This window comes from Episyrphus balteatus, chromosome 3 (genome assembly GCF_945859705.1).
Source record: "Episyrphus balteatus chromosome 3, idEpiBalt1.1, whole genome shotgun sequence".
Classification (NCBI taxonomy): domain Eukaryota; kingdom Metazoa; phylum Arthropoda; class Insecta; order Diptera; family Syrphidae; genus Episyrphus; species Episyrphus balteatus.
This window is the reverse complement of record NC_079136.1, coordinates 9,819,683-9,844,067: the sequence shown is the minus strand read 5'-3', so window position 1 is coordinate 9,844,067 and position 24,385 is coordinate 9,819,683. Positions and strand designations below refer to the sequence as shown.

Genomic DNA, 24,385 nt, shown 5'->3' with positions numbered 1-24,385 from the left:
CAGTAATAGATCAAAACTTCAATATTCGGAGAGATATCTTTGATAAATAATACCTTTTTTAACCAAATTATACGCAGAACCCATATATTGAAGATACATCCAAATAATAATAATGTGGATACTGTGTTGTGAAATACAACCAATTTTACACACATCAAACAATTTTGATTTCCTTTTTACTTGCGATATAGGTACTATATATATCAAGTTATGCATTCGTACAAAAAAAAAGTTGAGATAACATTTTTCCATGACATTACGATGGTAGAGAATGCGAAAAAAGTGGGTCCCGGAAGTGCGTCTGGCTGTCTGTCTGTCTGTATAAGGAGCTACAGCCTTAACGGATACACCGATTAATGTCAAACTTGGTATGTAGCGTTATTTGGCGACTCTCCAGAGGGGTTTTTGGAATTAATTTTTTTGGACCAAAAATAACGGTACTTGTCATATACCGATTTTAGTAAAATTGAAATATCTCGAAAACGGCTCTAACGATTTTGTTTAAAAAATTAAAATGTTAGTTTTAAGCTAAGGTCTATCTTCTAATGAAAAAAATTTTGTTTGAAAATCATTTATTAACGGTACCTGCCATAGAACCGTTTTTTTCAAATCCGATTATCTCCGAAACCACTTATTCGATTTCGAGGAAAATTTTTGTGAAGAAGCACTTATATAATTTAAATATAAATCAAAAATAAAATTTCCAAAAAAATAATTTTTGGAAAATCAAATTTACGAAAACCGGACATTGAATTTTTTTGAAATTTTGTTTTAAGATGTTGATTAGTTATTTCTACAAAATGGCATACCAATTTTATTTTAAAACTTTTTTTCCAAAAAATTATTCATAAAAAATTAGTTTTTTAAAAAACGGCTCTAACGATTTTAAAAATTTTTTTTGTAAAAATGCATCTTAATATATCAATCAAAATTGCATACTTTTTTTTGAGGACAATTGGATTTCAGATTTTATTTTTTTAAAACACGAATTTTATTTTTTTTTCTAATTTCTATATAAAAAGTCTTAAAAACTTAAGCAATTTTAACTCTAAGAGCAAGTTCGTGCGACCCAGTCGTGCATTTTATTTTTAAAGGTTAATGTTCCTTCATGTCCGTATAATGACTTGTTTAAGGAGTGAACAAAAAAGAGCGTTTTAAAAAAAAAAAAAATATTCAAAATTTTGTTTCTTGAATATGTTCGGTTGTATGTCCTTATCCTTATCATAAAAGTCAATTTGTTGGGATGATAGGAGATCGGGAGCTGCCGCCATTTTGGAAAAGAGGCTGGTATCGTTTTTATTTAATAGCTTTATTTGTACTCATTTTATTCAAAAAATGTTCAAGGACAGACTTATTCACAATAAAATTATCTAAAAAACGGTATGCGAATGAATTCAGTGAGTTAATTAAACTCAATTTTATAGTTGGTCAAATTCCGGGTTTGTTTCGAAAGGTTAGGGCAAAATGACATTTTTTCAAATATCCGAAGAACTTTTGATTTGTTTGGGTTATTCATCAAGAATGAATTATAGCACTTCATGACTATATTTTGATTAATTTGCCAAAGCCAAAGCTGTAAACTTGGCTTTTTTTAATAAAACTCGATCTTATATTTTGTGTAATCGAAATAAATTTTGCATAAAAAGAGCTCATTTTAATTTTGTTTGTGTTTGAAAAGCTTTTTTTACCAACCTCATTTTTCATTTTCATATATTGTGTTTTCTTAACAAAGTATTTACCTACATCAATCTTTCCTTTATATTAGACTCCCATTGTAAAAAAAATTATATAAAAAGTACCTAAAAACGATGTATTGGTTAACCACCCATACATTTTTTGTCATAGTCCTTGAACTATAAAAGCAAATAGGTGCGACAAAATCGTTTATTTGTTCTGAATCATAGAACCAATCAATTTTAGAAATGGCCTTGATTTTTCTTATTTTCCAGGAATTGGCGATTATTTGAAGTGTTATCCGCCATTTATTGTGCTAACACAAAAAGCAGAAAAATATTTCCTGTTTCGATTAGTTATTTCACGTTAAAAATAATTCTTCAACACTCTTCCAAAAAAAAAATAAACATTAACCTCAAAGCAAAATCACCACCAAAAACAATGCTTTTACTTCTTGGCGCCAACAAAGTTCAAAATCTACCTGAACCACCCTTAACAATGAGATAAAAATAATAATATCTACACAATATAAACAGCTGATATACTTTATTTGTATATCAAATACTTGAATTTCATTCATAACAACGAAGAAGCTTTTCCATTTCTCTAGCAACATGTTGCTGACAATATTAACAACATAGATACTATTCTATTTTTGTTGTCGTTGGTCGTTCTTCCATTCAATTAAAAACGACTTCGTAGTAAAAGTAGATAAAAACAAAAACTTTTGCCGGTATTCACAACAATCAGATGTATCTAGCAGATACAACTTAAACTTACACTTGAATACTATGCTGCCAACACCGACACTACGCCGCTGCTGACGGACGACACGACACGCGCCGATAGATGACTTTTGGATACACTCGACTACTATAGTGAAGTTTTTCTCATATAGCCGAATTCAGTTTAATCGAAAATGTCTTCTATAACGGTTCGTTGTGCGGAACTTGAATTTTGAAAAATCATTGCCATATTTAAAAAATTGCAAAAAACAAGTTGGATTGTTGGAAAAAATTTTATTCAGTTAAAATTTCCATAGAGAAAAAAATTGAATTCTTAACTAAAATAAAAAAAAAATAATATTTATAAATAAAAATAAGTGGATGTGAATTATATTTAATTCATGTGAATTAAAACTGTGGTTAAAATTTTTAAATTTTTAACAAATATTTCCAAATAAAAAAAGTAGTTGAATCAAGTTAAACAAGATTATAAATCGAACTAAGTTAATAAAATTTAGGTAATAAAACTAGCTTTTACATTAACTTTATCTAATTTAAGTTAAATTAATTAAATTTGTTTCAATTAATTTCTATACAGTTTTTTTTAACATAAATAAAAAAATTATAAAAAAGTGTAAACAAAAATAAATTAACAAGAGTTTTAAATTTTGTATTGTAAGATAAAATAATTAAAGTGAAGTGCAATTTGTACATAAAATTAAATTAATCTAAAATTGAAATATACTAGTTAATTTTATTCTTAAAGTAAAAAAATAATTAAAATAATTAAAATTAATTTTTAAAAAAGTTTTAAATTACATTTCTTAACCAAAGTTAAGTGGATTACAAAGGTTTTAACCTGTACTCTGGATTTAAAGATATAAGAACTTTTTGGTAAGTTAAGAATTAACCTTCTTATTGTAAATAAACACTTCCGGGATTAAATCTTAATTAAACTAAGAAAGTCAAATAAAAAGAAATTAAATGTGTCACCTAAATTCAGCGAACAAATAAAACCGTCAACTAATGTTATGCTATGTCTTTATAAATTTAAATTTATGTTTCATAGCCGATTCACCTTAAAACCTCCAACAACTAATCCAACAAAAAAAAAAAAAAAATACGTAAACCAAATTAAATTATAGCGTGCTCCCAAAAAAACATCTTCTATTCTATTTTTTTTCTATTTTGAATGAGAAATTTGTATAATCAACTTCTTAGACAATTCAATCTTAAAAAATAATAAAAAAAACTGAGGGGGCGTATACGTATCATTTTTGTTAGTGTTGTATTTTTTTAGTGCGTGTTACTGAATATTTATTTAATTGTTTAAAAGATTAAACGATTAGCACTTTGATCAGTGTCTGCCCATCATCACCACCTCTCAAATCACCTTTTGTTTGCGGCATGCCCTCATCCTGTTGTCCAGATGGTGATTGTGGTTGTTTTTTATAGGTCTTTTGAGTATTTTAATTGTGGTTAATAATTGATCTATTAAATTCTGAATATTAACAAGTTAATTAAAATTAACGGTTTTATATTATGATAAATCCCTTGTTGGAAATATTCTGACAGGTAGAGAGACAGGGCTGACAAAATAGATGGATTAGTTGTTCAAAAATTATGGTTTATACATTTTGTTTTTGTTTTTTTTTTTTGGTTCAGTTTTTGTAACGATATCCGTTGCATCCCTATCTAGGTAACAGGTGCTAGCAACTTATCATTCTTGTTTTTTTTTTTTTTGGGAAGGAGATAATAGGGCGATTTTAAAAGAACAAAACAAAATTCATTTAAGTTGGTACGTGCGGGAGGAGCAATATATTTTGTAACAATTTTTTACTTGTTTTGTGGGTGGGTGGAAATATATTGGAAATTTATTCAAAAATGTCAGAAAATTCGAGTGAAAATAGAAAACGTTGTAAAAATGTAATAAATTAAAAGGAATGTAAAAATGAGAATCAATTTTCATTTAATAGCGAGGAATTTTAATTTTAATTTAATTTTTACTGATTTATACATTTAACTTTTCTTTTGTGGGCGAGTTTGCATTAAAAGCTTGGCGGGAAAATATTTTAATTTAAATTCTTTTTAGGGTAAAAAAAGAATAATCGTTCTTTTTGTTCCACAATTATTTATTCTTCTTTATGTTTAAGTTGAATCAAGCAAAGAGTATCTTTTGGCTAGGATATTCCCATTGCATGAGATGAGCTATAGATACGTAACAATTAACAATTTATTGTACAAAGTTCTAATGAACAACATAAAGAAGAAAAACACATAAAGCAGGATCATTTAAATGTTGATTTAAAAAATATCCCATTATTTGAATAAGTTTTGATTATTTGGTTTTTTAAAATATTTTGTGTTTTGCCAATTAGTTTTCTTCTCCAAAGAAAGTATAAAAAAGTGCTAAGTTGCAAATTTGTGAGCCTGATTATTTTCCATAAAATCTTTCTTCTACTTGATTGCAAAATTGAGATTTTTAATTAAAACTAACATAAAGGCTGATAGGAAAGCCAAAAATGTGGGTTTCGTTAATGCATTCTGCGAATATTGGAATAAAAGAACATTTTCAGTTTTTCTCTAAAAAATTGAGATGGTGTTCCCACTTTTTACTTGCGATATAGGTACCCGAGATAACAATCCGTTTTAGTAACGATAATTTAAAAATTAGGACAAAATTTCATAGAAGTCAGTTTTGGGTTTTTAAAAATATTTCAAAATTTTTTTTTGGAAAATCAATTTTTTTCAAAACTGATCAATAAATTTACTTCAAATTTACTTTGTGGAATAATAATTTCTTCAAAATGGCATATCAAAAATGCCAAAATTTTCATATAAACAACATGTGCCCTTAATTATGAAAGTGGACTAAGTCACTCCCAAAAATGGAATCAAATCTAGCCTAAAAATAACTATTATTTAACGGGTAAAGTTTTTTTGAAAGCAAAATCGCAGTTAATAAACTTCTTTATTCCTCCTCTAGTGATTTCATAAAAGAAATATAATTAAATCGTTATAAGAAAATTATTATGTAAGTTTTTCTTCAAACAATGCAAAAAGTGACTTAGTCCACTTTCATAATCAAGGGCACATATAAAACATATAAAAAATCAAATGACATACATCCTTCTTTTTTAGATTAAAATAATTTAAAAAGGTATTAAGTAACTTTAAAGTCAACTTTTTTTACTTTTCTAATAAGATTAGAGTTTATAAAAACCTTTAACATTCTAAACAACTGCGACCCAGTCGTGTATTTTATTTTTATTCTATCAGTAAATTAATAAAAATTATGAAGACTTCGAGGTGCTCATAACAGCGAGAAATCGTTTGTTCATTCCACAAATTAAGTTTTGAAGGTGTTCCCTCCAATTCTTGTTTCGTTGCAGTTTCCAGTTGATCAATATTGATTTGTTTTATTGAATTTAAATTCGAATTTCGTCAATCGAATTTAGTCAATCCAAAGTCAAGGTTTTTAAGATATACTTTGGATCAATTCCAGGAATGATTGGCACGCCATACAAGAATATCAGTCATGCATTTTAATCACGTGGGTCTAGGAAAACTCACCTGATCCGTAATTTTTTAATGAGACATGCAGACAAAATAATATCAGTTTCTGAGTGATCAAAGTTGGAATAGAAGCAAACATCGCTCATTTACTTAAGCACGGTCGTAACTAAAAAAAAAATTCTTTTTCAGAAAACTAGTTTTAAATTTAATATCGATCTATATTTGTATGTTAAAAGTAAGTTTCTAAAACAAAACTATTGCTCCTTCTCCGTCAGTTTTTAAAGGCAAGAAATGACTTTCTGCAGAATTAAAGATTACTATATTCCAACTTCTGCATTAAAAACTCAAAATTCCTGATTTTTTAGTTCAAGTAAGTGAGCTAAATGTTTAGGTGCGTGAGATGTGATGTATTAGGTATACCCTTGACGGTAATAAGTTTCAAATAGTTTCCAAGAAATTGTTTTTTTTTTTTTTAAATATTGTCAATTTCACCGAAATTGAATATTTTTTTCCAATACTTCTTTGTTTTCAGTAGAAGTATTCCAGCCTGTGAATTAAAGTGCTCATCAGAAGTTCAATTTTTCATGTAATATGACTTTTATGAAAACTGCGATTTTTTGACATTGAAAGAGAAATCTATCCATTCTATCCATTTCAAATCAAAAATGCAGAAAAGGAGAATCCTGTATAAAACGCACTCTATTATTTACAGCAATTGTAATATAAATTTACTTTAGACAAAATTTAAATCATGTTTTTTACTTTTCCATTGCTCTTTTTTAACTTTAATATTTAAACATACCTATTTAAGTCAAATTTAGGCTTATCTATTTTTATTTTATATTATTCTCTCAAAATGGAAATTTATAATGTTTTCTTTTTCTTTTCAAATACAATTCTAAGAATTTTTGCCTGTTTTTAATTTATTACACGTACGAGTAGGTACACCTCACTTTAACTTTTACCCATGTATCCTTACTCATAAACATAATTTGAGGACACAAAAGATACAGAAACATTAAAACAAATCCAAGACTAAGGACCTGAATAAATTTGTAAGTAACATTTGTTTCTATTAAATTTTCTTTAAGTTCCAAAGGAGTCTTTAACTTGAAGAAGAAGAGAGAGAGAGTATAAGAATAGATATCTTATATTATAAATACTATATGGCTTCAATGACACATTGTAAACAACTTCTCTGCCACACATTTCCTTTTGGATTTTGTGGTTGTAACTTTTTGGAAAGAAAAGTATCTTGTATCTCTCTAATTTCTCTATTTGAAAACACTGGAAAGACAGGATAATTTAAGTTTTGTTGACATAACACAAAAGAGAGATTAGATTACAAAACTGACCAAACCCAACAAAACAGAGAGAAAGCGACATCTGGATAAAGAAGATGAAGATTGATTTTGTTATTCTCTGTGAAAACAAAAGTTATTTGAAAAATATGTGAATTTTCTTTAGGTCCAATTTATTCACACTCCATTAAATTTAAAGTCGCCATTAAAAAAGGGAAATTTTAAAATTTGTATGCGATTTGACAGTTTTATAATTTTTAATGGAGCCTTTAAAAATAATGGAGAGTGAATAAATTGGGCCTTAATGAAATGTTTAAAATTGAATTCTTTAATTATTTTATATAACTTTAGTAAAATTCCAAATTTATGGAAGATAAACAAAATAAAAAGCAGGAACAATTAAAGTTACTTTGCATTAATTTCAATCTAAGCATAAATCATCCAGTTACACTCGATGCAAAAAAAGGAATCACATTAACTGATTTAAATGCGTACCTATGGCATGCATGAAAAATACGCACAAGCATTTAGTGTTCCGCAAAGCTATTCAAGTGCTCAGCAAGTAATGCAGAAAATTAAGTGGCATTATGTTTGTGTTTGATTAAGTAAATCATTTCAAATGCGAGTCCAATTAAAGACTTTTTCTTCTATTAAAAGCTTTTAAAATATTATACAAACAATTTATTGTTTCGATTGATCAAATTTGTGGATCAATGGAATTAATCTTGTGAACTGTATTTTTCCTTGTTATTTATATAAAAAGAAATTTTTAATAATTAATTATTGATACAAATATAAAATCAAAACATAAAAACATTTCACCAAACAAGTAAAAATATTGATCAATTTGTTGCTGCGGGCTGCTACAATTATTTAATAATTATGAACATACGAAATTATACTATTTTTTTGAAATTAGAATTAAAAGTGGGTCCCGCAATTCTTTTTTACCGACTTCCAAAAAGGAGGGGGTATTCAATTCGTCTGAATTTTTTTTTTGTTTGTTACCTCATAACTTTTGACTAAGTGATCCAATTTTAATAATTCTTTTTGTATTGCAAAGCTGATGCCCGCAATCATATAAAAATCAGTTTTGATCCATGGAAGTCGGTTTGGTTTTTTTTTTTTTTTTTTTTTTTTTTTTTTTTTTTTAACTATATGCCTGTAAGACCTAAGGTCTTTTAAATGCAACTGCACGGCACTAGTTAGAAGGAATAGAAAGATAGGAAAGAATTTTTGTTGGTACAGTGAATTGAGAATAAGATGATTATTATCTCATATAGTCCCACGGGTGACTTCCAAGCTGGGGGATTAAGAAAAGAATGCTGCCTGAGGTAGGGCTCGAACCCACAACCTTCAGGTTAGCAGTCAAGTACTACATCCACTGCACCATTGCCACCCGATAAAAATGATTATTGCCTGTCAGTTTGTATCTACAATGTAGATCAAATACCTTACATCAATCTATAACATAGAAAAATTCGTTGTTAACAGAGTTTGCACCTCAGCTCTTTTTTCAGGTCAGTACTTAAAATTTAAATTGAACACAATATAGTTTTTTTTAAGTAAAACTAAACAAATTAAGCATCTGAATTAATAATTTCCTACTTTTTGCACACATTCTTCTATTTTCTGTCAAAAATAGACAATTACCCAAAAAAAAAACCCTAAACATTACCAAATGGCTTACGATTTAAATGACCAAGAAAAAATCTCGTCTCACTCTCGTCTCGCCATATTGTAAATCAGGCATTTAGCTCAGCGATTTTCATTAAACTTAGTAGTTATGAGTTTTGTGAGAGGCGAAATTGGATTTTTATTTTTAAAGCTTTTCTTTTCTCTAGTAACGGTTTCTATCATAGAACCCTTTTCAACATTTCTGACTTACTCGTAAGCGATTCAACCGATTTTAACGAAATTTGTTATACAAATAGGTTGAAGTAACCGTTAAAATAGAAAAACGGATTAAATTTTTTTTTGGAAAAATAAATTTTTAATAACGCGATGGTAAAGTTTTCTTCAAAATCAGTTTTTATGTGTCATGTAATAATTTCCTTTGAAAATGTTTCTTACGATTTTGAATTTAATTTTTAAATTTTTTGTTATACAAGAAATCAAAACCTTTTAAAATGAAATTTTTCCAATATGAAAAGCTAAAAGCATTTTTGGTGCTCCACCAACCAATTTTATTGAATATTTATCACCCTGTATATTTTTCAATTTAATTAAATCGCAACAAAAACATAGCTAATTAAAATAAATAATATAAAAATTAAAAAGAAGCCAAGTGCAGCCATGTTGAAAAAACACTGCGGTATAAAAGTGTTCCGAGTTTCTAAATTTATATAAATTTCAATGCCAAGTTTTTAAATTGTTGTTTGTTAAAACTACCAGCTCTACCATACCACCAAATTTTAAGATTCTATGATAAGCAGAAGTGTTCCATAATTTTGGTATTGATTTAACAGAAATGAACTATGTGCGACTGTGCGTTTAATACGCATCTAAACAGAAAATCTCATATTTATATTTTATTTATAAATTTGTGTCCAGTAAATAAGGGTGCAATGCTTATGAAAAATGTTGCCTTGACAACTTAATTTGCTAAATTGACTAAAAATAATTGAAAAAAAAATTATAAAATTAGTAAATGTATTGTAGGTATAACCATAAAATCCTTGACGTCACTTTAGCCGTTTTGTAATTTAAAATTTCATAGAGTTTTCTTTACTTTGAAATGATGTTTTAATCCTTAGAAAAATCACATAATTTAATTAAGTAAATAGTTGCTCCAAATTTTGTAATTTTTTTTCTTTGGCTGAATTCCACAATAGTTTAAAAAAAAAGTAAGTAAAAGCAAAGTAAGTAAAAGCAAAGTAAGTAAGATGGATGCAGGATATTGAAATCCTTAATTGTTAATCAATCAATTGTCATCAAAAATTTTGGACTGAAATGCGCTTTTCGTCTCTAAAGAGTTTTCCGTCCTTAATAGAGTAACATCCTCATACTTTTTAAACTTTAATAAAAATGTTCCTTTAATAGCAAGGTATACTCTTTCAAAACAAATAAATTTTGATCATGCCTTTTCAAAAATATCAGAACAGCGTATTCATCAGTCTTTGACAAAAAGTTTATCACAAGACTTTTCTTTTGCAATCATGACATCAAAGGAATTATTAATTAAATCATAAACTATTTCTTCACAAGCAGCTCATTTAAAATATCAAAAACTATTTAGAGGTCCTTTGAATATGAAAATTTTTCATCCAGTCACTCCTTTATTCTAATTGCTCAATAGCACAATCTGGTTCATAAAACTTTTTTTTATTTTCATAGCATTTATTAGCACATTATATACTTTAGTCCAAAAAGTCGCTGAACTACCATCGTCACTTCATTTAATTAATAAGTTTTTCCAACATTTTAGCATCAATATCAAAACAATGCCATCCACATCCACCATAGTAGCAAGTTCATTTGGCATCATCACACAACTTTGCTTTAACCCCAATCACTTTCAATCTCTGTTTATTCAGCTGAAAAATAAAATCTTTCCAACAAAATCAGCACAAAATCTGTGAACATTTTCCATAGAACTGTAATATTTCTCAGTGATTTTGAACAAAAATTTCAAAAGAAAATGTCGTTTCTTTTTGTTTTAGCTAAGTAAGTTGCTATGGATATATGTGCGATGGAAAAGTTTCCAATACCCAAACCCTCTCGGTCTTCAGTGTTTTTGTTTTGTTTGGCTTGGCGAAACTTCTAAATTTCATTTTAAAGTCCGCAATTCGAGTGTAAGTTTCATTTGAAGGAATTGTGCAAACTAATTGGCCATTTAGTTGACATTTAGTTTAATTTTTATTATCTTCCAGACGATGGGGTACCAAGTGAGATATTATAAATATAATAGTGTGAGAGGACATTGACCTTAGTTGCCAAAAAAAAAGTTACCCAATAGTTTTTTAGAGATGAATGAATTTGGGGTAGGTAATTGGCATTGCTTGTAAGGATTTCCGAATGCCATGATTTTTTTTTTTTTTCAAACGACCTTCATGACCTGAGAATATACTTTGCCCATAAGTTAGGGTTTTTTTTTCCGATTTATCGATGAACCATAATAAAAATCGGAACTAATTTCCGAAGAACCTTCATCAAATCTATACAATTTTTGTTTTTGGCCTTAAAGCTTAGAAATAAGAAAAAAAAAAAAAAATTTATATAAACGAATGGACGACACAACGCACAATGCGACATCTGCAGAAGAAGAAATTTTTCAAATTCTACCACCTCGCACACAGCAGCAAACAACATCCATCCTTTGGAATTCGATGAAGGAAATTGGAACACTTATGATGCAGAAGCGTGTTTGGAATAAATTTCATAGCTGGCGAAGGGTATTTCCTTTATTTATCTTGGGTTAACACATTCAATTCAACAGACTTTGTGTAAATGGACACGGGAGACAGATGGAAAGCAATATGAGGTCAAAGGTTGATGCAGAAGTTAAAATTTGCATTTTTGTTTGAAAGGGAGAACGTTATGCAGAAGAAAACGCGTGGAAAAAGTATTATGCACTTGAATTTGCTGTACAGGAGCCCGAATACAAAATATACAAGCTGTGAGCGTATGAAGGCGGCAAATACTCGGAAGGTGAAATTGCTTCATTTCAATTTTTCAAACCCAGGTGTCCGTGCGATTAAAAAATACTTCAATAAATAGCCCAATTTAGTCGCAAAAACCTCTACTGAGTTGAGTAAAGAAGAGGCGTCAACTTTGAAAGGCTCCAGAGCCGCCATTTTGTTATTTTTTCATTTGAAAAAAATTTTTTTCAATACTTAATAATGTCAGTAATATCTTGTTCCCTCTGGACGACACCTTTTTCAATATTTTTTTATGAAAAACTGAAAGCACTTATTGAAATTTTGAAAAAGACAAGATATTACTGACATTATTAAGTGTTGAAAAAAAATTTTTTGAAATGAAAAAATAACAAAATGGTGGCTCTGGAGCCTTTCAAAGTTGACGCCTCTAGTTTACGCCGTGCAATGCACAGGTCCAGGAAATTTTCTTAAATCAAAATGGAAATTTTTTTCCGTTAGATGATATTAGTACGCATTGCATGAACCTAAATTTATTTTTTTTAAATGAAAAATAAAAATTAGAAATCAAAAAAACGAAAAAAACCATGTTTTTTTTTACAAAGAAGTAGTTAAAAAAAATATTTACTGTAAAAATTTTATTCAACTTTTAGGTTCATGTTGTGGCCAATAAGTTAATTAGTAATTTGCTTCAAATTTCAAGTCGATAGCTTCATTAGTTTTTGAGTTACATTGCACGGTGCGGAAAAAAACTAGTTTCGAAAAAAATGCGTTTAAAGTTTTCGTTTTCGTACTATGGTAGGTTCGGAGCGCATTGGTTTCGGGACTATCAAGGCACTTTTGAGGCTTCATTTAAGGCTAAGACCACTGAAAATAGTTTCTTCGGTTGATAAATAAATTTATTACGCAAAAAAAAATAATGCAAAAATAAAAAATTCCAGAGGGATTTCCCCCCTTAAGTTATGCATTCGTACAAAAAAAAAGTTGAGATAGCATTTTTCAATGACATTACGATGATAGAATTTTTTTGGACCAAAAATAAAGGTACTTGTCATATACCAATCTTAGTCAAATTGAAATTGCTCAAAAACGGCTCCAACGAGTTTGTTTAAAAAATTCAAATGTAAGTTTTAAGACAAAAAATTTTTTTTTGAAAATCATTATTAACAGTACCTGCGATAGAACCGTTTTTTTTTTTTCAAATCCGATTATCTCGGAAAGTGCTTATTCGATTTCAACGAAACTTTTTGTGAAGAAGCATTTATATAATTTAAATATAAACCAAAAACAAAATTTAAAAAAAAATAATTTTTGGATTTTTAAAAAAATGTTGAAAATTATTTTTTCAAAAATCAAATTTTCGAAAACGGGACATTGAATTTTTTTGAAATTTTGTTTTTAGATGTTGATTAGTGATTTCTACCAATTTTATTTTAAAACTTTTTTTCAAAAAAATTATTTATAAAAAATTAGTTTTTTAAAAAACGGCTCTAACTATTTTGAAATTTTTTTTTCTAAAAATGCATCTTAATATATCAATCAAAACTGCATACTTGTTTTGGAGGGCAATTTTATTTCAGACTTTGTTTGTTTTTTTTTTTTAACGAATTTTATTTTTTTTTTATCTTTAATTTTCCAAATTTTTATATAAAAAGTCTTAAAAATTTAAGCAACTTAAACTCTAAGAACAAGTTAGTGCATTTACTACAATGTAGAAAATGCACCTGAAATGCACAGTTTGGATTTTGGTCGAAGGTACAAGTACAAGCATTGGACTGTCATTGCTCGTATACGTACTTGCTCTTATGGTAAAAGTAGCTTCGAATGTAATTGGTTCTCATAGCATTCACAAAAGAATAATTTGAATTTAATCTTATCATTAATTTTATAAGAAATTTAAAAATTAGTATTATAAGAGGTCTTTAAAATTACGAAAACACTTTCTTAAATGGTTTTATGACATGCCGCTTGATTACTTTTTTTTTTAATTATAAATTTTCAAAAAAAAAAACTTTTGGAATGCGTTCAGAACAAATTCTTAGAAGTATTAAAAACTATTTCAAAATAATAAAAAAAAACCCTAATTTTCGCAATTTTGATTTAGGGGCTAGATGGCTCCCCAAGAGGATTAAAGGTTTTTCTCATGTGAAATATGTAGGTGTAGGTTTTCAAAAAGGTATAAACCTTTTTCTAGGACCAGGGAGGGGTGTTAGTCAAGTCATAAACGTTGCATACCATACCTAAAAAATCTTGTTTTATTGACCTAGAGCACTTTAAAACCACTGTTACACTACACTAGATATGCACCAAATTTAATTAAAATCGTTGGAGCCATTTTTTTTTTTTTAGAAAATTGCAACAACTCAAAAATTTTATATCGCTGATAAACGTTGTAAAGGTCACAATAAATAACTATCATCACACTTCAAGCAAATCCATCCATTCGTTAAGCTCTATGTACAGATTGCCCAACAAAAGAAAAATAAATAAATGCATAGAATTACGAGCCGTAAGACGAAACCCACTTTTTTTTGGGTTTTCGTTAAAAATACAAAATTATTGTTTGCAAAACTGAACGAGATACGGCATGACCAGAAGTGAGAAACTATATGCCTGGACACTGGTAAATCAACTCAGTGACTCCAAGCTAGAGACATCAAGACATTGACAAGTTTATCTTTCTACCTGCATGGAACAGAAAGTTTTAAAACCAACAAATCGATGCTGAAATTCATGAATTCTGTCTCTACGCTGCCCTCTCCGGTAACCAAACACAGGGAAGAACTTAAACGTATAAATGGACAGTACATTGTACATAAATCATTCTCCATCATGAATAGCGAATAACTGTCCTGAACAAATGCATCCACCTATGTATGTGTAAATTATTTGTATAGGAACACGGTGCAAAATTAGGACAAAATCCAGCTGCAAAAGAAACTCTAAGCAATCAAGCCAGGTCCTGACACATTCAAGCAAATCAACCTAATGAAGGTTTCACAACTAGCTAAGGCCTTTGTTAAAAAGCTTTTACAACTAAATACTCCTGGCAAAACAACTGTGCACCACTTGCGAATACCATACTTTTCCAACAGCAGTTCCATAGTGGCCGATATGTAGTACGGATTTCGGATAAAAAAACACTCTATATTCTTTCAATTTCAACTCTTAAAATTCCAACACGACGGAAAAGGAATCCTCGCATTAAATTTCCTAACATAAGAGAAAACTCTTATTCATATTTCTTATCGTTATCGAAACTATAAACAACTCTGTTGTAAGAACCAATAAACTATATGCTCATTTATCAAAAAAGCTTTAGTAATAATCTTGAATCATTGGATAGTTACAAATTTGAAGAAGTAAACATGTAAGTATGTTGATATCTAAGAAGGAACTAAAGGAGACGAAATATGGAATATGGATATTAAATCGTCATAATTTCCCAAAAATGATTTTTACTTGCGATATAGGTACTATATATCAAGTTATGCATTCGTACAAAAAAAAAAGTTGAGAAAACATTTTTCCATGACATTTTCTACGATGGTAGAGAATGCCAAAAAAGTCTGTCAGTCTGTCTGTCAGTCTGTCTGTCTGCCTGTCTGTCTGTCTGTCTGTCTGTAAGTCTGTCTGTCTGTCTGTCAGTCTGTCTGTCTGTCTGTAACCGAAGCTACAGCCGAAACGGATAGACCGATTGATGTCAAACTTGGTATGCAGCGTTATTTGGCGACTCTCCAGAGGGATTTTTGGAATTAATTTTTTTGGACCAAAAATAACGGTACTTATCATATACCGATTTCAGTATAATTGAAATATCTCAAAAACGGCTCCAACGATTTTGTTTAAAAAATTCAAATGTAAGTTTTAAGCTAAGGTCTATCTTTCAATGAAAATTTTTTTTTTGAAAATCATTATTAACGTCCTGCCATAAAACCGTTTTTTTTTTTTTCAAATCCGATTATCTCCGAAACTACTAATTCTATTTCAAGGAAACTTTTTGTGAAGAAGCATTTATATAATTTAAATATAAACCAAAAATTAAATTTTCAAAAAAATAGTTTTTGGATTTTTAAAAAAATTTTGAAATTTTTTTTTTTAAATCAAATTTTCGAAAACGGGACATTGAATTTTTTTGAAATTTTGTTTTTAGATGCTGGTAAGTGATTTCTACAAAATGCCATACCAATTTTATTTTAAAACTTTTTTTCCAAAAAATTATTTATAAAAAATTGGTTTTTTTAAAAAACGGCTCTAACGATTTTGAAAATTTTTTTCTAAAAATGCATCTTAATATATCAATCAAAACTGCATACTTATTTTGGAGGGCAATTTTTTTTTAATGAATTTTATTTTTTTTTCCAAATTTCTATATAAAAAGTCTTAAAATTTTAAGCAACTTTAACTCTAAGAGCAAGTTCGTGCATTTTATTTTTTTTACAATTTCAATAAACATAACAATCGGCCCCTTTACACTCAAAAGTTTTTCAAATATTTCGTCTCCCTGCAGATAGTAATTATATTTTCTTATATATCCATCCAGCCATCCAATAATAAAATATTTATAATTAGAAAGGATAAAGGAAGGGAAAGTTCAATCGACATTTTGTTGTATCCAAATGTCCTATTAATAGCAAACAAAAATATCAAGCTCATATCTCTGTCTGAACTTCATTTTAAAAAAGACATAAAATGCGTTCCAAGAACTCCCATCTTCTGTTCGTATGTATTTTTCTTTTTAATTCAATAAATAAGAAATAAAACTTTATGAAGCAGACAGACTTTTCTACTTGATTCTTTTCTCCAAACATCTGATTGATAAAATCCAAGATTCTTTTCTACAAGATACGAATACAAAATTTCCTTGAGAGTAAAAGAAAAAAGAAAAAAAATCCTTGAGTAAACATCGGGATTCTTGTTGAGTGGACTTTCAAGAGTTCAGTGCCTCATGACATGGACTAATTAGAGGGACACTTAAATCCTGAATAAATAATGATGTTCATTCCATGTCCGATATTCCTCCTCTTATGTCGTCGTTGTCAGTCGTTGGTTGGTTGTTGTTGTAAGTTCAGAAGTGGGATATCATTACAATGGCGTAATGCTTGTTGATGGTCAAGGATACTTGACACTCCCATACTGCAGTATATGAAGCAAGCAAAAGTCAAGTGCCATCGCGTACAACTCGAACTCGTATAAAAAAACCGGGATAAGTGATAATAATTGCGAACATTCATCGTCGCAGTCTTCGCAGTCGTCGATACCGCCATCGCATAGTGATGAACATTTTAATCCACTTCAACGATATTTATAATTATTTAAATTTATATTTTTGTTCATTTAAAGTGCCCCGACTGCAATTAACATTACTCACGGACAACAAAATTCCATTTAAACAGTGGCGGCGAGTTTGGCACGTGGGTGATATATATTTTTCTAGCCCCACAAAAAACCACCCAAAAACAATGGTTCTTTTGCACATGGAGGCATGTTTTCACCCATTTTATTGCTAAGGATATTGAATTCCGAAAGATTGACAGATGGTTTCGATTTGGACTTGATTTAATATTATGGAATAAAAGCTACTACACACGTCAAGTGCTTTGGCAGCTTAAATATATCTTCAAAAAAAAAATAATGTGAGTGTTGAAACTGGCGATTATATTCGCAAGCATTTAAGTATATATCGGGTTTATCGTTAGCCCTGAGTGAATAAAGATAATATTGAGTGCTCACGAAGATACTTTACGAATACAAAAAAAGAACAAATTAATTTATAGAAAACCACTTAATGTCCGACCTAGTAGAACAAATGGTGTGTGGTGGTTTTCGAGCGCTATTTGTAAAGAGTTGTATATTTATGAAGGTGTATTCATGTTATTTCTAAGGTCTTTTGGTATTTGATTAAGGGTACTCGAAAATATTGCATTTTTGAGTGCACAATTTGTGTCTGAGTGGCTAAACACATGCTGCAAGGCCAGAACGGGACAATTTGGTTAGTTTATTAGAAAAGTTGTTCTAATGGTTACCATGAAATGTTTTATTCACTATAGACACTAGACCGACAGTACAATTAAAAAGCGTGAAATAATAACACTGTGAAAGTTTTTAGAAATTTTGAGTTCGATTATGTAACAGAGAGGAGACACAAAAGCGTGAAATAATAACACTGTGAAAGTTTTTAGAAATTTTGAGTTCGATTATGTAACAGAGAGGAGACACATCGATTCTAGTTATTTCGAGTGTGCTGAATTCAGTGGTGGCAACCGTTTTAAAAACTTGGCTCAGGTTTTCCAGATATTTCGAAAACAAAATCTTAGGTTGGGACTGTTAAAATACTGATAGTTTCGAATAATTAAGTTTTTTTTAATCATTTTTAAGTTTAGAGAAAAGCTATTCCTGTATATAGCTATATGTTTTCCAACCTAGATTGTTATGTTTCCAACCTAGATTGTTATGTTTCGGTCGCTTACAAAACATTTTTTAAACAAAAACTGCACTTTTTCATGTTGTTTTTTATTTTTTTGACTTTCAAAGCCTTTAACATGGATGCAATTTGAGTTTAACATTGATTCGGTATATTTTATATTCAGTATTTTAATAGTCCCGACCTAAGATTTTATTTTCGAAATATCTCGAAAACCTGATTCAAGTTTTTAAAATGGTTGCCACCACAATCGAATTAATTAATTATTAATAGAAATCTTATTGAAAAATTTCATTAAAAATTTAACCGAGTTCCATACAAAAAAGGTTTTAAAAATCCAAAATTTAAATATTTATCAACTATCGATTGATAAGTTGTAAGTCGCAATATGGGTGCTTATTAAAAATTTAAAACCATGGTGCTTAGAACCAAAACCCAGGAACAAATTAGAAAATATGAAAACTTAAATATTTCAAAATATTATTTAAAAAAAAATAAAAACACCATTAATTTGAGATAACAAATTGGATGCGTTTGAAGCTTACACATTCACAGGAATGCTTCAGCTTTTAACGCTGATATGGGCAAAGTTGAACCGAAATTTTTCGTGTTTTTTTTTTTTTTTTTTTGAGAAAATTGGAATAACCTAAAAATTTCGTACTGGAGGAACAAATTCATTTGCATGGCCATTTCTTGACGAAGTGTCATAACATTTGGTGTAGGTACTGAAGGATATTACTTTTTTACTTGCGATATAGGTATTATATGTATATCAAGTTATGCATTCGTACAAAAAAAAAAAAAGCTGAGAAAACATTTTTCCATGACATTACGATGGTAGACAATGCCAAAAAAGTGGGTCCCGGAAGTCCGTCTGTCTGTCTGTATAAGGAGCTACAGCCTAAACGGATGGACCGATTAATGTCAAACTTGGTATGTAGCGTTATTTAGCGACTCTCCAGAGGGGTTTTTGGAATTAATTTTTTTGGACCAAAAATAACGGTACTTGTCATATACCGATTTTAGTAAATTTGAAATATCTCAAAAACGGCTCTAACGATTTTGTTTAAAAAATTCAAATGTTAGTTTTAAGCTAAGGTCTATCTTCTAATGAAAAAAATTTTGTTTGAAAATCATTATTAACGGTACCTGCCATAAAACGGTTTTTTTCAAATCCGATTATCTCCGAAACCACTTATTCGATTTTGAGGAAAATTTTTGTGAAGAACCATTTATATAATTTAAATATAAACCAAAAATAAAATTTATAAAAAAATAATTTTTGGAAAACGGCACTAACGATTTTGAAAATTTTTTTTCTAAAAATTCACTTTAATATATCAATCAAAACTGCATACTTGTTTTGGAGGGCAATTTAATTTCAGATTTTATTTTATTTTTTTTTGTAAACGAATTTTATTTTTTTTTCCAAATTTCTATATAAAAACTCTTAAAAATTTAAGCAACTTTAACTCCAAGAACAAGTTCGTGCGACCCAGTCGTGGATTTTATTTATTAAAAAGATTTTTTTTATTTTTTCAAAACAGTACATAACTAGAAATTGGTTAAACTCATGTCAAAAAGATTTTAGATATTTAATAAAAAATATCATAAATATTGAAAAAAAGTCTAAAAAGTGCGAAATTAGTAAAACATACTTTTAGACCTCCAATTAGGCTATTTCATGCATTTTTTTTAAATAAGCACAATTTTTACATCTTTGCTATTAGTCTAAAGTCCCTGCAGGTATGTATGTATCTGTTTTTTTTTTGTATGAAATATACATCATCTTAAAGGAAATGATGCAAAGATTAAAAAAAAAAACAGGGTTGCCAGTTCTCCATCTGCAGCAACCCAGGTTTAATAAGGTACATTTTTGGTGAAATTTGCAGTCATTTATTTTTTTTGGAAATTCTAATACATACTTAATTAAAATTGTATTATTCCTCTTTAAAATAAACTAGGGTTGCCATTTAAAATATATCTGCAAGCAGGGTTTGCCAGACTTTGAATATACGATCCCGAAAAATGACTAAAAATGAAAAAAATATTTAAAAATATTGGCATCACTTACAATTTTGAATTATATCTTTTTTTTTAAAGCTAGAATTCCACACTTAATTTTAAATAAAGTTATGTTTTTTGAAATACCTAATTTATTTCAAAGTCAAAATTTGGACCATAAATCTTTAAAGTAATTAAGTAAAAATTGAATTGATAAATGTCTTTATAATTTATAAACAAGCTAAATTGGTTTCGTTTTATTGAAATTTATCGTAGTTATCTTATCCATCAAAGAAAAAGTATGTCGTCTTAAGCACAACTCCCCTATTATAATATGTTTATTTAACGCTGTGCTAAAAACACAACCTAGAGACTAATATAGATGAAGTGCATTTTATATTTTTATATAATTATCGCATAATGTCGTGAAAAATTGGCATTAAATAGCAAGGTATTGGTTAAAGGTCTAGGAAGACCAGAGGTCATATTATATTAACATTATATCAATTGAGGTAGATGGAGATTGAAAACCTTACTAATCTTAAGGTTATCAAAGTTGCAAATTTCAAACAAAGTTTTTCAACAATCAACAATTTTATTTAAACTAGGTTGAATGTTTAACGAGAACAGAACAATTTAAATACCTACTTAGAAAGTTACAAACGAATTTTTGGTAAAAGTTGTCAGATTGTATTAATTTTGGGTCATTAACAAAATATAATCATCAACATATTTTTCGTTTTAAATTCAAAGAAAAGTTAAATAAAAACATTCTCAACAAAATTAAAAAAAAAAAAAAAATGTGTTATTAAACTGACACAATTAAAAACTGACTCAAGAACAAAATGAAAAATTCTCTACTTGCAATCCATCAACTAACTAAATGACTAACACACAGAAAGGCACATTTTTCATTGTACAAATATTCAGACATCCCAACAATTATTAATAACAGCCTCTCCTCAAATTGGTTTTCCTCGTGTTCTTTTGTTAAAAGACTAAAAGACTTGTCATTCACAGATTTAAACGAAATGAAACGTGTCTCATCAATTCCATTTGGCAGAACTCTTCAAAACAAAAGAGAAACGAACAAATAACAAAAAGTCCTCTAATTTAGGATTAACTAGATACATTTTTCTAATTAGCGAAAACACAATTCCTTTTCCACAGGCATTTTATTTGTGTTTTTTTTTTTTTTTTGTTTCACTAAAATGAATCATTTTTTAAAAGCATCATTCCGAGGATAACATTATTTTCAAAATTAAGCAAAATATCTTCATTCTTAAATAATTATTAATCAATTTTCAATTTCTATATTTATGTACATTAAAAAAAAAAGATAAAATTAAAATTGCATTTCAGTTTTTATATTTACTTGGCTGGCATCCAGGGCGTATACGTAACAAAAAAGAGATATTATACAAAAAAAAATCGTCATCAATATGACGCGGCATATAGATACGGATGCTGTCATTTTTTGTAGAGAGCAAGGGGGAAATTATTTAAAAATTTCGTTGATTGACTGACAGGCAGACACATTGGACATCTGGTGGTAATTGTTTGTTTTAACTGTAGCAAATTTTTATGCGGCCCATTTGTTTTGGGGAATGTTCCAACAACATTTGATCCGTCCGCCTGTTCAACAGAAAAAAAAATAAAAACAAAAATACAAGAAAGTATTTTCACCTCAAGGAAAGTGAAAATATGAATGCGTACACAGTTTTCATACATTCAAATATTCATTGACGTTTTAAGCTTTTGAATAATTAAAATGTTCCGCAGATCTGCCAAGAACGTTATGGCACAGCAACAATGGATAGGGCTCATGTATTTTTATGAAAACGCGAATAAATTAAGATATTTGCAGAGATTGAGATAAAAATAAATCAAAATGCTAGTCATTTTCACGCCATAATAAAAGTTTATTGATGAGTCAAGCAAAAAATTGTTCTGAACTTAATAACTTATTGAATAGTCTACTCGGTAGAGTTGTAATATTTTTACTTGCTCTATAGGGCAAGTATTGGTTTCGTGTCGAAAAAAAATTTGAGGTTTTAATCAAAACCAACATTACGATGATGGAGAATTCCAAAAAAGTGGGTCTCGCAAATCCGTCCGTGCGTCTGTGCGTCTGTACGTCCATCTGTACACATTTACACAGCCTTAACGCGTGGATGGATTTTCTTCAAATTTGGTACAGATGATTTTTATGGAATTCTGAAAGTTGGTTTTTTTTGTTTTTTTTATATCTCGTTTAGAACGTTTACCTCCCATACAAAAAAAATACGATATTGCTAATTTCTCAAAAACGGCTCTAACGATTTTGATTAAACTTTGTATACGTAATATTTAAAGCAATGGCAATAATATTGCATTTTTATTTTTTCTCAAAAAAGTCAAATACAAAAAAAAAAATTTTGTATAAGAAAAAAATTTAGTCTAAATGTCGGCTCTTCCCCAACCTCAACAAAATTTCTTTAAAATATATTTTAGAGGCAGCTCGTAAAATCTACAAGTAAACTAACATAAAAGTGCTTTGAACTGCAAGAGCAAGTACGTGCGACCCCAGTCGTGCATTTTATTTTCCATATTTTTGGGGATAAGGATGTTTGTTTAACACACGACCAAAACAAATTAAGAAAAACGGAGATAAAAATTGAAGTTAAAATTTAGTTATGACATGAAGAAATTTGTTTCAATTTTTTGTTTCTGTTACAAATTCTTGTTGACCAGTGTAATTAATATCGTATTCATCTTCACGAGAGCTCTTGATGGCTAAAACACCGTTTTTAAAGGTTTTTGTTAAACAGTTTTTGAACCTATGTAGAGGTGTGTCTTTAAGGAAAAATTTTACGCAACACTGTTGGAATTTAGCTGTATTACTTAGGTACTATGTTATTAATACAATAAGTAGCTGCCAATGAAACCAGAAGATAATAAGCTAGTTTCTTGTTTTTTTGATGATGGCGTTAAAAGTTAGGTAATTGTTATCACAATCAGTGCAATCTTTAAATATAAATAAAATGCCTGACTGAATCGCATGTTGGTACTTGTTTCTTGTATTTTAAGTGCCAGTTGTACAAACGTGGATCAGCCTCGGATCAGGAATTTAACCCACCGATTTCGGCGGAATAGCTGCGGGTCAACTTCGGTTCAAGCATGAATGTGGCTATTTCTACATATATGAACCTTGAACCAGTGCTAAACTTTAGCCTTGCAACCGATTTCCGAAGATAAAAGTTGCTGATCCACGGATTAAATATTTGTACAACTGGCCCTAAGGTACATAAATATTATGTAGATACTTGCACATATAATTTATTTATTCGAAATAAAGCGTTCAGAAAATTATAATGAAATAAATAATCCCAATATATAAATGTGCAAAATAACTTTCAGGAAAAATAAATTTTACTATTTTTAATTAATAAAAGGCTTAGATGGCTCTGGTCTAGCCAAGGAAAGAAAATATCTCACAAAGGGCTAGGTACGCCACTGATTCTATACGAAAAGCTATCAATAATTGTCATTTAAATGGAAATCAGCTGTTGTTGTAGAAAGCATTTTTGTTGAAATCTTCAAAATATTTTATTTGGACCGGAAAAAATCTTGTTCTTAGTATATAGGACTCTTACTTATAGTAGAGTAACTAAATCAAGTTATTAGGGAACCCGGCCGAACAGCTCTGATTTTGATGATTTTTTTTTCAAACGTAGGTAATTAAAAATACCTTAAAGTCTATAAATTAAAAATTGCCGGTGTTGCCGTATTGTTTTTTAAAATTAAAATTAATTTTTTTTAACAAAACCATTTTTTTTGCTTAAATTTCATAAAACAAATGATAGCAAAAGATTCTCAAGGTAATTTAAGGAAAATATATACAAGGCTGTAAGGGACAATCTTCCATCGTTTAAGCGATAAATGCAATTTTCTAACATTCTGACCTCAAACACAAAAAAAAAATATTTTGAAAACAACGGCAACACCTACAATATTTTAAAATAAAAGGCCAGAAGCTCATTCTTATCTCTTAAAGTCTATAAATTAAAAATTGCCGGTGTTGCCGTATTGTTTTTTAAAATTAAAATTAAATTTTTTTTTAACAAAACCATTTTTTTTTTTGCTTAAATTTCATAAAACAAA

General features: G+C 28.9%; 1 protein-coding gene across 1 annotated transcript in view; it reads left to right on the top strand.

Moving 5' to 3' along the window:
• Positions 1 to 3,179: 3,179 nt before the first annotated feature.
• Positions 3,180 to 24,385, top strand: part of LOC129913308 (growth hormone secretagogue receptor type 1) — a 79,023-nt gene continuing 57,817 nt past the window's right edge. The window contains exon 1 of the mRNA XM_055991914.1: positions 3,180 to 3,293. The gene's annotated coding sequence lies outside the window, so the exon portion shown is untranslated. The remainder of the gene's footprint in view (positions 3,294 to 24,385) is intronic.